The following is a 14,336-nucleotide window of genomic DNA, read 5'->3' as shown; positions in this document are numbered from 1 at the left end:
CTTGCTTGATGACAAAAGCCTACCGAGATGATCAAATTGAGGCCATGTCACTTTCAAGTAATGCGGCGTTATGGGTATTAAAGGATGATACGCCCCCAAAATAGCTTGCATGGAAACCGTGGTGAAGGCAGCCAGGGCGGGATGTAAATGGATTGATGGAGTGGTGTTGGCATTGACTGGGATGCTGCGGTGCGGCTTTTGAACCCCCCCCTCCTCCCCCACTGGATTTTGCTATTTCACTCTACACTACTCTACAATGTCACATCGAAGAAGCGTGTAACAGCCCTAGGTCTTGGTAGTGTGCTCAGGTAATTAAATGTGTTTGCTTTTTTCCATTATTTTTTAAGAAAGGCCATCTGCAGTCTGCCCCGTTCAACAATATCCTCCCTTTTCTCTACAATAAACCGTCCCCATTTCAGTGTTTTTAATTCTATTGGCGTTATTAATATTGTGCGGCCCATCCATCACCCAGAGCGACAGGATAGCATTTCGGACAGGTGGGCAGCATATAGAAGTGTACACTTAACAGATGCATGTTCACAGAGAACAAGCGGGTTCAAAGGTTGGCAGAGGGTTCAGAGGGGGTGCTTGAAGCAGTTAGCCCAGGTGATGATGAAGAGGAGAGCTGGGGCAATAGAGTGTGAAAGAGTTACTTCCCGGACATTAGTGGAGAGGGGGTAAATCTCAGGTATGAGGGCAAGAAATTCCAGAAGGCAGGGGTGTAAACTGAGAAAGCCTGGCTCTTCTTTTAAATTTAGGAGCTTTGCATTGGAGCTGCTAGCTCTGCTGGTTTAATCGGTTTGGAAAGTAACTGCTCCAACCATACACTTTAACAGAGAAATGTTATGTTGATTTATACCGCGCACCGCTTCCGCACAGGGACAGTCTCCAGGCGCTCGAAATAACAATTCCTTTCATAAATGTATTGCAGACCTATTTTACTGATACTCACTAATTTGAGCTTTCCAATGAGAATATTCTCAAGTTGGTGCTGTACTCTGCAGACCAGAAACTAGTTTGTTGACATAGGAAAGCCAAGTATTCATGACCATTTGAAGTGAATTCATATTTAGGATCATCACATATTCATCTAACTTGCTGGTGGACATTTTTCTGATTGTACCGCTTGCGCCGTGTGCGCTGCACCGCAGCTGCGAAGACTGCGGGTTTTAGCTTAATGATATTTTCTCCAGCTCATTGCAGGCTCCGCAGACCAGTGATTAATATCATAAGAGCCGAGCGCAGCACCAGGGTTGAATTCAGTAGAGAATGAATTGCTGAGAATACATTGACAAATGATTGCACATGCAGACTTTTAAGCTGCATCCAAACAGCCATAATTGGTCTGCAGCTGCTGGAAAAGGATCCAAGCAACCACTGCTACGAGTGGTCAAAACTGCTGTGCCCTCTGGGGCACACACACAACAGCATGCAAAACATATTCACTTGTAGAAACTATGTGAAAGGGGAGATGCTACAGCAGAAACCTACCAACATTCATTCGGATTCATCAATCCATTACCGAGAAACAAACATATACAAACTGCCCCCTCCTTATTCTGAAAGTCCTTGGAAGCATCTGCAAAGTGACTGCAACAGTGCAAAATATCTCTTCATCAAAATACCCCTACCGCTTTATCTCTCTGCCTCTCACATCCTTCCTCTTGCTCGGAGATGGAACTCTCCATCTCTCCAATCTACTCCAACTGCTACACTACACTATCACCTAGCCACCCTCTCTCACAAAATCTGGACGGAAAAAGCATAAAAAAGACATCCTTGCTGCAAACCCTGGCCTCCCAATTGCAGACATCTATGTCAGTGCATCCTCCATAGAAATCTTCACTGACATCCTTTTCTATGTCCCATCTCCAGACCTATGGACTTCTCCTCTCATCCCTTACGCTTCCACTACCAGTAATGGTGGCAGCAAGTGGAAGGTCCTCTTGGCGGGCCTCTTCTCATCTCACTGCTGCATTAATGTCTACTTCTTGGGTACAATCCAGGTTCAAGGCCCCCAGGCCAAAATCCTTCTCTTTTACCGGATCCTGCCGTCTCTCATCAAATTCTTTCCTTCTCCTGCCTCTCCCCCTACTACCGACCCCTGCTCCTCCAGCCCTGACCGATGTACCACGCCCCTGTAGTCCACGTCTAAAAACTTTCAAAAGCAGCGATCGTCACCACCTTCCACCCTCAACACACGCTCATACAACAAACACTCTGCTGCCATCTGCCTTCTCCTTGAAGACACTGACCTTGACATACTCGCACTCACTGAGACTTGGTTCAATGCCAGCTCAGTCACATCCTTTGACTCACTCTTACCTGACGGCTTTAAGATCACCTCCAAGCCTTGACTTCGGGGGGCAGGCGGTGGTGTTGCCTTAATTTTCCCTGAATGGATTCCCTCCTCCATCCTACCCACTCAGCTCTATTCGTCCATTGAAAGCTTAGTATGCAATTTGGTTATCTCTCCCTCCTCCGCCCTGACCATTGCTACCATTTACCAGCCTCCAGGCACTTCATCTCTGTTTCTCTCTGTGTGGGCTGATTTCTGTTCCTCCTTATTCTCTGCCACCTCCAACCTGCTACTCCTGGGTGACTTCAACATCCATTTAGACTCCCCTTCGACAGCATTAACCTCTTCATTGACCTCTGCACCCCCATATCCCTCTCCATTCTTCCTTCTGGTAAAACCCACTCTGCCGGACAAACGCTGAATGCCATCATCCATGCCTACCTACCTCTCTCATCTCCCCTGGACACCCCCTCTCTTGGTCTGACCACTCTCTTCTCTCCTCCCACCTGGGTCCCTATGGCCCTGTGACAACTCCTCCAAAAGCCTTACCAACCACATTCCTTAACATCCATCCGATGAAACGAGTGTCAGCTGCTGCTTTCACGTCCACCTTCATTCACTCTTGCCCACCCAACTCAGATTCTACCTCTGAATCTGCTCTCAGCAACCTCTATCTTTCCATTACCAGCACCCTTGACATCCTTGCCCCAGTCATGAGGATCACTAGAAACCTGCCTCCAAGCGTAACACTTGGTATTACTCCGAACTTGCAAGACGTAAGTGCAGGACTGCATAATGGAAGTGGCAAACTTCAGGTTCACCCTCTGACAAACTGGCCTGCCGCCTGCTCCAAAGGCATTATAGACACAATATCCGTGCAAAAAAAAGGGCCCACATTCAGGCACGAGTATATGGCGCGTCCAACAACATGGCTGAACTCTTCAAAATCTGCAGGGAACTTGCCAACCCGTCCGCAGTATCCTCTGTCCCTACTCCTTCCCAGGGCATTTGCAATTCACTCGCCACTCACTTCACCTCCAAAACCCAGAACATAATAAACAGCCTTGTCACGCACTCTTCCAACCCATCCCCCCTTTGCCTCTACTGACCACTCACCCGCCTTCTTCCTCCTTTTCCTCTTTTGCCTCTTTCTCTCCAGAAGAAGTCACCAGAGCTGAGAACTCCATGAAGGCCTCTTCCAAACAGGTTGCCCTTTGCTCATCCAGAGCCACCAAGGACAACATTTCCTCTCTCACCCCTGCTCTTGCTGATCTTTGTAACCACTCCTTTGCTACTGGTTCTTTTCCATCCACCCTAAAGCACTCCTTTGTTTTCCCCCTCCTTAAACAAACGTCAGCAGACCCTTCCTGCCCCGCCAACTATCGCCCATCTCCATCACCGCTCTCTTGGGGAAACTGCTTCAGAAGTTGGCCCTCCCCCAACTTAACACCCGCACTGAACTTGTTGGCAGTCTTCACGACAATCAGTCTGGATTCCGAACAGGCAGAGGCATGGAAACTGCTCTTCTGAACACTAGTGAAGAACTGCTCACATCCCTTGATTCCAACTCCCCTGCTTTCCTCACCACTTGATCTTTCTTCTGCATTTGACACAGGGAACCACTCCATCCTCATAAAAAGGCTCCATGACACCCTTGGTATCCCGGAGTGGGCACTGGACTGGCTTACCTCATTCCTAACTGACCACTCTTCCAAAGTCATTCTGGACACCTTCTCCTCCCCTACTTCTTCCTCCACCTGTAGCATCCCCCAGGGCTCCATTCTTTTGCCATGGCCCTTTAACACCGACCTTAATCTGCTGGCTTGCCTCATTTCCTCCTTCTCCCCCAACTCCCAATGCTATGCTGAGGACACACAACTCTTCTTCAAGCTTCCTACAGCTGCCCTTTGCTTCTCCTTCATCCCTGAATGCCTTTCAGACATCCAGACCTGGTGCACTGCTAATGTGCTTTGCCTCAATGCCAGCAAAACAGAGATCCTCCCTATTAGGACTCCGGCACCGGACTTCACACTTGCCTTCTTCCATGGGCTCTCTACCTGCTCCCTCTTCGGAAGCCAGAAACCTCAGAGTCATCTTCGACTTCACTCTCATCTTCCTCCCTCATACTCAGGACATTGCCACGAAGTCCCACCTTCAGCTTTTCCTTCTGAAAGGAATCCTACCTTTCCTCATCTTCTCACAGAGACTCAATGTTACCTTAGGCCCTGTTTTCTCTAGGCTCGATTATTGCAATAGCCTGCTCCTTAATCTACCTTCATCCACTCTGCAACCCCTCCAGCTAATCCAGAATAGGGCAGCGAGACTTATCCTTGGTCTCAAACCCAGGGACTGCATCTCTCCTGCCCTATAAAGTCTTTGCTGGCCCACGATCACATCATGGATTAAATTCAAATCCCTCTGCATCATCCACAAGGTTGTCTAGGGCCATGGACCACTCCATCTGCAACTCTTTCTGAGCAAATACTCCCCCTCTAGACACCTGCGCTCCTCTGGCACCAACTCCTTGCATGTGAAGAAGTTTGATAAACAGAGAACAGGTGGTCAATCGCTTTCCTCAGCAGGCTCCCTTCTTTGGAACAGCCACCCCCTCCCTCTTCGTCTTGAGCAGGACCGCCTTAAGTTCTGGAAAAGCCTAAAGACCTTCCCCTCTACCTCTTCCTTCCCTCCCTCTTCCCCCTGCTATTTGTGCAGTAGCCTGACTGGTGTGCAGGGCCCTTATGCATCCCTGGGGCCCTGACCTCCTACATCTTATCATCCCAGCTGCTGTATATCCTCTGCACTTGCCTCGGCTCACCCGCAACCATTGGAGGTTGGACTTACCTTTCTTCATAGCACTTCATCTGCTGCTCTCCAGGAGTGCCACAAAACCTATCCCATATCCTCTCCCCTCTGCCCTCTTGCCCCCATATGTTGACTTATCACTTAAAGATGCACAACTAGGAAAGATGAAGTTCTTACTTGATACCTGGGCTACCCATACATCTATCTCCCATAAATTGGTACCTACTGTGCCCCTCTCTGGGAAGGTAAACACATCATTAGGTTTTTCTAATTTGCCTGTTCATAGCCCTATTTCAGATCATATCCAATTTTCTATAGGACCTATTTCATGTCTTGCTCTTGTTGTGCTTGCTGACAAATGTGCTTTGAATCTATTGGGAATGGATCTGCTTAAGAAATTGCATGCTTCCATTTATTGTACGCCTGATGGTGTCTACCTCACTTGCATGTCTGATTACTTACAAAAAGGATGTGCATACGCTGCTACTACCACAGGTGTACTTCCTGATGAATTACTAACTGTTGATGAAAGAGTGTGGGCCAAAGGTAAAAATGAAGTAGGGTGTCTCTAGGTAGAACCTGTTCGAATTACATTAAGAGATACTGCTATCCACCCACGAATACCCAAGTACAAAATGACACAACAAGCACTAGAAGGAATCCACCCAGTGATACAGGATTTCTTAACTAAGGGCATTATCAAACAGATTGCAAGCAGCCCCTGTAACAGTCCTATACTTACTATCCGGAAGAAAGTTAGTGAAAATGCAACACCTAAATGGACACTAATAATTGATTTGTGTGCAATTAACAAAATAGTGCTGCCCCAATTTCCAATTGTGCTAGATGTGGTTTCTCTTTTTACCATGCTCCCACCTACTGCCCAGTATTTTACAGTGATTGTCCTTAAGAATGATTTCTTTAGTGTTCCAATTCATAAGGATAGCCACTATTTGTTTGCTTTTAATATTGAAGGAAGGTTTTATACATTCTGTAGAGCTCCACAAGGTTACACAGAGAGCCCAAGTATTTACAGTCAAGCTTTAAAAGCACAGCTAAGTTGCTTTTTGCTTCCTAGTGGTACAGCCCTTTTACAACATGTAGATGATTTACTTATAGCTGCTGACACCAAAGAGCAATGCATAAACCTTACAGTCCAATTATTGAATTTTTTAACACCCTTGGGTTACAAGGCTTCTCAGAATAAGCTACAGTTTTCCCAACAACAAGTTACTTATTAAGGCCATCTCCTGCCAAAGGGAGAAAGGAAACTGCATCCACAGAGAATACAAGCTGTACTTAATACAGTAGCTCCAACCACACAGCAAGAAGTGAGATTTTCTTTTGGGTATGACGTCTTTTTGCCACTGGAGGATCCCCATTTATTCTCTCTTAGCAAAACTCTTACTCAATCTTACTACAAAAGAGACACCAACCCCATTGCCATGGTTACTAGAACATCAAGCAAGCTTTGATACGCTGTAACAAGCTTTGTGTAATTCACCTGCTTTAGGGACACCCAATTATGCCAAGTGTTTTTTCCTGTTTGTGCATGAAAAATCAGGATGCGGTTTATCTGTATTAACACAACTCCATGGAGATAAAAACAGGCCTTGTGCCTATTTTTCCTCTACCTTAGAAACAGTGGCTAAAGGGTTACCAAGATGTTTAAGGGAAATTGCAGCAGCTGCAGTTTCTGTCAAACAATCTGAAAGTATAGTTCGAGGACATCCACTCTTTTTGATGGTACCTCATGCTATTGATATTCTGATGAATAGGGCCCAAACCCAGCATATGACGAAGGCCAGATTGACTAGATATGAATTAATTTTACTTGCACCACACATAATGATAAAAAGATGTAAATCACTGAACCCTGCCACCATGCTACCCATCGCTTCTGATGACCTCAGTGATCCACCTTTAATTGATCCTGATGGAACTTTGTATGTGGATGGATCATGTTTTAAACTGCCATGCGGTAGCTCCACAGCTGCCTATGCTATAACCACATTGAAAACTGTGGTTGAAAGTTGCAAAATACCACAGCACTTTGCCCAAGCCGCAGAATCATTGCATTAACTCGAGCATGTGAGCTCAGCCTTGATTTAAGAGTGAATATGTATACTGATAGTCAGTACCAATTTGGCGTGGCACATCATTTTGGAAGACTATTGGCTGAGAGAGGTTTTCTTACTTCTCACAGTACTAAAATCCAGCATGGAATGCTAATCACAAGGTTGTTGAATTTGCTAGTATCACCTAGAAAACTAGCTATCATAAAATGTAGCACTCAAAGAAAGTGACAAATTAAGTGGGAATAGGTAATGCTTTTGCTGATAGAACAGCTAAATTGACTGCCCAAGCAACCGCCACTTTAACCTATGTATCAGTGAGTCCACCAGTGACTACTGAATTTGATAATTCTCTTGAATGTGCCAGACAAATACAAGCAGATGCATCCAAAGTGGAAATTGAGGAACGGAATAGCAGTGCTACTCTTGATGATGGTTGTTATTTATACAAATCTGATAAGAGATTATGGATGTTACCTAACATCTATGTGCCTATGATGGTCACAATGGCACATGGACACTCCCATGTAGTTCAAGGTGCAATTGTAGCCTTATTGGGAGATGTGTAGTATAATACAAACATTCAAAAGACTGAGAAGCCTGAGCAAAATCGCTATGCAGTCACAGTGACATGTCTCTTTCTAAGAATAGAACAAGCTCTTGTTAATATTACACAATATAGCAGTCTCCTCTGCGAATTCCTAAGCAAAGCATTCTCTTGCTGAGCTCTGCAGTCAGCCAAGGTTGTCTCGAAAATAGCTTATTTTCTGCCAAAGAATACAATGTTATCAAAACAATTCACACTGTGCGAAAAAACCCACTAGAAATGAATGAAGACAGAACAGTTTCTTCTCTAGCGCCTAGAAGCACCTAAACGCACTAGTTGTGCTATACCAAAATGACAAGTGTGCATAAATCACATGGCTTTCAGCAAATATGGAACCATTATAGCTTAAGCAAACACATAGTGTTAATATGGCCTATTTCTAGATTAATGCAGAATGAATGCATAGACATATGCATGGCAAATTAAAGGCATGGCTTATTTGCATGATAACACACCATAGATCACATTTCGGGTTTGACAAGACAGTTATAGCTACATGTCAAATTGTATTACTTGCTTAACACACAATATAGGAAAGGGTACACCTACGCCTAGAGATCATTTTAGTCCCCCAGAACTACCTTTGAAATGCCTTCAAATGGATTACATAGAAATGCCACAATGTCACATATTCAGATATGTTTTTCGTTGTAGTATGTATGTATCAAATGGGCAGAAGCATTCCCTATGGTGGATAATACTGCTTTGAGTACTGCCAAGACTTTGGTGAAAGAGTATTCCAAGATACAGATTGCTCCATACAATCTGGAGTGACAATGGTGTTCACTTTGTAAATAAGACAATGGCAATGGTGTTCACTTTGTAAATAAGACAATGGAACTAGTATGTCATGTGTTGGGAATACGCCAGAGATTCCGTTCAATTTATCACGCACAAGCAGCAGGTCTGGTGGAGAGATTCAGTTCCACCCTCAAGGGAAAATTTGCAAAGATCTGTGATAGTAGCCCTCTCAAGTGGGTAGATGCTTTGCCCCTAGGCCTAATGCCCATACGTACTGTCCCACACTCAGGAGTAGGTGTATCACCTTACGAGGTAGTAATGGGACAATCTGCAAATATATGGGGAATCCCAAGTCCAAGAAAACTATCTAATGTCCCTTATCCTTTGTTGAGTGATTACTGTTTGGAACTTACTAAGAGGTTGACAATTATCCATAAACAGGTCAAAGACTCTTTGCCTAAACCTCTGGAAGGACCAGGCCACTCTATCCAGCATGGTGACTGGATCTTCACCAAGAAGTTCCAGCGATCATCCAGCCTACAGCTAAGATGGAAAGGCCCTGTGAAAGTTCTATTGGCCACCCAGACTGCTGTAAGGTGTGAAGGACATTGTAACTAGATACATGGGAGCCACATGAAGCAGGCTCCTCAATTTCTGGCTGGGAATACATCTACCGAGCTACCATGGGAAGAATCTGTGCCGAAAGGGACTGATCATTCCCAAAGACTATCTCCAGGCAACGTTTCCCCAGATATTGTGCATCCTAAAAACATCACAAGAGTGACAGAGGGACGACGATATGACCTCAGGCCATGAAAGCTGGAGTGACTGTGCTGATTGACATTTGTTTCTTTTCACTATTGACATTGCTTCCTTCTCTATAATGGATTGTCACCGGTGGTGAATACCAGCATCTTTAACGAACTGTCTTTGGGGTGAGGCATATGAACACACCTGAAACTCCTATAATCCTTGTTTTACATCACTCTGTTAGGACATTTCCAGTGAAAAGCTATCTCACTGCCACCAAGAACTTAAACAAACACTCATGTTTGCTCCAGAGCCAAGAACAGAACACCAAAGGGTAGGGCAGACATGGAACACCTGCTATTGTGTTGCGAGGTGGAGAGCATCCAGAGGGACTACCTGGACACCAACCTCCTGAATGACAGGGTGCTACAGGCCATGTTGAAGGGAGAGAAGAGCTGCTCCCCCTCAGCCTCCTACTTCGAGTGCATACAGAAAGAGGTGCAGCCCTACATGCACAAGATTGTGGCCACCTGGATGCTGGACATATGTGAAAAGCAGAGGTGTGAAAAAGAGGTGTTCCCTTTGGAAATGACTTATCTGGACAGATTATTGTCCGTGGAACAGCTTAAAGAAAAACAAATCTACCTGCCTCTACTCTCCGCCCTCTGCAACTAATCCAGAACAAGACTGCAAGACTTGTCCTTGGCCTCAAGCCCGGGGATCGTATCTCTCCAGCTCTGAAATCTCTTCACTAGCTCCCAGTGAATGCAAGGATTAAATTCAAAACCCTCTGCATTGTCCACAAGGCTTTCTGGGGCCTGCGTCCAAAATACCTTCAGCTATCCCTCCGCAAATACCTCCCCTCTTGAGCTCTTCGCTCCTATACCTCCAACTCCCTCAGGGTCAGTCGTTTTTCAAAGAAACGAGCTGGGGTAGATCTCTGTCTTCGGCTGGGGCCTCCCTCTGGAACAGCCTCCCTGCCACTCTAAAACTTGAGGAGAACCATCTCCGGTTCCGGAAGCACCTCAAGACCTTCCTCTTTTCTTCTGCCTTCGCTCCCCCTCTCCCCTGCTGATCTGTTCTCTCTTGGCACCGTGCACCTGGCCACCCTCTGTCTTTTGGGCCCAGGTACCTGCTCATCCTGTCACCCTCCCGCACTGCCTCCGGGCCACACCTTGCACTGGGGTCTGTATCTGTACCCATACTGCCCCCCCTTTTTCTTCCTGCACTTATCGGACCTACCCTGTCTGCTGCCTTAAACCTAGCACTTGCAAATTGCTGGCTGCATTACCACTGTTTGTTGCCTTTATTATTTATTTATTGTTATTTATCTGTTTCTCCTCTGCTTCGCACTTTCCACCTCTCCCCCTTCCATGCACTTTTCCCCTCCCCCCTCTCCCATGCACTTGCGCGTTCTCAATGTCACTGGGCCTAGTAAGATAGCTGTTTTTTTCTCCCCTGTTCCCCTCCCTTGCCTTGTCGCGCTCTGAAACACTTGTGTACGAGCGTGATAGAAATAAAATATCAATCAATCAATCAATTGCAACTCCTGGGGCCACTTGCATGTTTTTGGTGTCAAAAATGAAAGAAACCATCCCATTATTCGTGAAAAAGCGTTGCATTTACACAGCTAATTCTATCAGACCCTATGAATTAGTGCAAATGGAGCTGTTGACATTGAACAAACTAAAATGGGACTTGGCCTCCGTCAACTCTCATGACTTCATCGAACATGTTCTTTACAAAATACCTCTGACAGAGGACACCAAACAGATCATCTGCATGCACGCTCAGACTTTCCTGGCCCTCTGCGCTACAGACATCAGGTATATTTCAAACCCTCCATCCAAGCTTGCTGCATTATGAGGCCCATGGACTCACTAATGAGACCCTGTGCCAAGCAACCCATGTCTCAGCAGGGAACTTCCCGGGCTTTCACTGAGATGTAGATGCAAAGTCGATTCCACACACTGTTCAGACATCCCACCATTTATGGTTTTTGAAACTGAAGCTGTCGCTCTATGAGGAAGGCAGCGGCAATGGCCATGAAAGGCAATTCTCAGTTCTTGCTCACTCTTGCAGTAACCAGTGTTAGGCTCTTAGATTTGGGAATGGATAACACAGGATTTTGCATTAAAGGCACCTTGAGAGTGCAGCAGGCCATGGCCCAGTAAAATCATACATAAAGACTGCCACCAAGCATCAGAACACACAGAACCATCTGTCTGAGTAGACATGAACAGGGAACAGGTTATCTTTTCGGTACTCTAACCCTGTTAGGATGAACACCTTTCAGGGGATAATTCAAAGTTGTATCCCCTCAAAGTCCTTTGATGAGGGCTCAAGAGAGAAAGGTCAATGTACCTGCCAGGAATAAAGGGACCTCTTATGAGAGGTGCACCTTAGGTGTGGTCTGTGGAGATTTCATTAGGCATTTGGAGCATACATCCGGTATGGCTGTGCTGATTACCTGATAGTGATTCATTTAAGTGGGGTCATTTAAAAAAATGACCCTACAAAAGTTACAACCCGAAATATATTAAATCCTGATACCGAGATGCCCATATGGTAAAATGCTGACCAACTTGTCACAATCCTTGATATCAATCAGTGGTGACTAATAAAATGCAGTGTAGCCCAATATGGCACAAGACAGTCCGATATGTCAAATGAGGTATATATATGGTCGCTCGCAGCATGACAAAATGGTGCCCAATATGATCATCAAGGATCAATACAAAATACAAATATAATATGCTGCTACAAATAAAATAAGATGCTCAAATATCCAAAGGAAATGCCAATAACCTGAGCTTGCTTCTCAACTTCTCAGGATGCCCTTGCAAATGCCAACACAGTGCCAATATTATTGCCGTGCAGCCTAAATTCCAAATTGATCCTCATTTTGACAGGAGGCTGAAAATAGCATCTGAGTTTTGCTCAAATAATCCAAGGCCCACACTAATCTTATCGACTGCAGTCGCATTACTGGCACAACCTTATTGTTATTGGTAGCACCCTGGTGGCAGTGGCAGACAATACATCAAATTGCTACTAATCAGGGGGCAGCCAATGACATCACCATGTTATCTGTAATGCATCTGCTGTCAATAATAGGAAGGCCTGATTCCATTATGCCCAGTTATCATGCCAGTGGCACATTCCATTATCCTAAATTAGCACAACAGTACAATATTCCATTGTGCGCATTTTACACAGCAGGCCCAGGTGTCACTATTCTAAGTTTGTACGGTAGTGAAAGAAACTATTGCACCTGGTAAGCACAGCAAAGTAAGATTCCATTATCACACAAGATTTATACAATCACACTGTGCCAAATGATAGATTTTAAAATGCATGGTTGTGCATGATTTAATGGTAGATCTGGTCAGCCTGACACGTGTTTCGAGAATGTCTCTTCTTCTGAGGCTGATATATAATCAATTTATAATTATGCATTTAAAATTATAGAGGTTAATCAGAAACACGATTAACAACCCATTTGGGTAGCACAAACCAAAGTATCAAGGGATGGCAAGATCCATGTCATATTGCAGTGATTCATATATCAAATTGTAACACATCGCCATAAATACATACCATTTAGGTAAGTCAAGAAAAAGCCAGAAAGAAAGGAAGAAATGGAAGATGAAAGAGCAGTTAGTCTATTTCAGAATGCGTTCAATCACATGATCATTGTTGCGGTGTGTCACATCATGTTACTCTTATACTAGTAGTAACAAAAAAAGCATAATTACCAATTCCAATAGTCTGATTTCTGATATTATTTCCCCACATATGGAAAAAAGAAAACAAAGCCACTTAGCATGAATTAATTCCAGCTCCGGCTTCATGAATCCATTAATACTTATTATGAACTCTCACTTAGTTATTAAGGTTATACCTTACCACCACGGATACATTTGAACAATCCACAATATCTGTAAATCAAAGAATCAAATCAAATTCACTCACAATTAACACCCGTGCTACGGCATACCGTACTAACTTAAAACTATTTTATGCCAGAAAGCCTTTTATTACCTTCCACTCTTGTGCATCAGCACCAACTCTTTAGTTTATGTTTCTGTAATGTACCAGTGCGCGATTCCACATATTATCCAGGCATCCCAATTATGTTCAATGTTGACAATTGTTGCGGATAGCCAGAGAAAGAAAAGAGGAAGAAGACAATTCCCCTAGTTACTCATTGATGCATTCAATTACTGTTAAAGCGCTCATAAAATCTAGCAGGGACCATACAGAAACTTCCAGCAATCTTACTCACCAGCCTTTCGGCGAATGCCAATTTCACGCGAGAGCTCACCGTCTTGTCTCCCTCCTACGTTATATTAAAGCTAGACCGCTAGCCATTGCACCGTTTCCCCAGTGCAGTATGTCCGCCATCTTGGGTGAATATCTACACACATTGTCTATTGACTAGAGTCAATTTAACTACCATTAAATCATGCACAACTATGCATTTTAAAAATCCATTGTTTGACACAGTGTGATTGTATAAACCCCGTGTGATAGTACTTTTGAACTGTGGAGTGCAGGGCAATACACCCACACTATACTAATCACCCGCAGCCTTATAGCAAACAATCATTGAGACTGAGTGCAAGCGCTGGGAGTCTCTGTCCTTATTTGCTACATAATCTCACTAAGATGCCATTATGTCTATTTTACCACAGTAGGGCCAGATTTCATTATACCCATTTAGCATAGACGTGCTGCACTTTGGTATGCCCAGTTAGCAAAGCAGTGCCACATTTCATTTTTCCCAGTTATTGCAGGAATGGGGGGACTCCATTATATACACCATAACAGTGTGAGAATTATGTATGCCCAGTAAGCACACAGGTGCAATATTCAATTATACCAAACTAGCACTGCAGTGAGAAATTCCATTCTACCCAGTTCACAGAGCAACAGTTGATTACTTCTGACCTGGTCAATACAACTCTGCCAGATTCTATTATAATCATTTATCAGTTCAGTGCCAGATTCCATCACACCCAGCATGTGTTAATATGTATTGTTCCCTTCTTTATTTGGC

General features: G+C 44.5%; 1 long non-coding RNA gene and 1 pseudogene across 1 annotated transcript in view; one reads left to right on the top strand and one right to left on the bottom strand.

Annotated features, from left to right (window-relative positions):
* Positions 1–13,543, bottom strand: part of LOC138452629 (uncharacterized) — a 51,628-nt gene extending 38,085 nt beyond the window's left edge. The window contains exon 1 of the long non-coding RNA XR_011260273.1: positions 13,319–13,543. This is a non-coding gene — a long non-coding RNA (uncharacterized lncRNA). The remainder of the gene's footprint in view (positions 1–13,318) is intronic.
* On the top strand, positions 9,620–11,140 carry LOC138453819 (G1/S-specific cyclin-D1 pseudogene; annotated as a pseudogene).
* Positions 13,544–14,336: the final 793 nt, after the last annotated feature.

The sequence above is a fragment of the Ambystoma mexicanum genome, chromosome 4p (genome assembly GCF_040938575.1).
Source record: "Ambystoma mexicanum isolate Mex_15411 chromosome 4p, UKY_AmexF1_1, whole genome shotgun sequence".
NCBI classification, from domain to species: domain Eukaryota; kingdom Metazoa; phylum Chordata; class Amphibia; order Caudata; family Ambystomatidae; genus Ambystoma; species Ambystoma mexicanum.
This window is presented reverse-complemented; position numbering and strand designations above follow the sequence as displayed.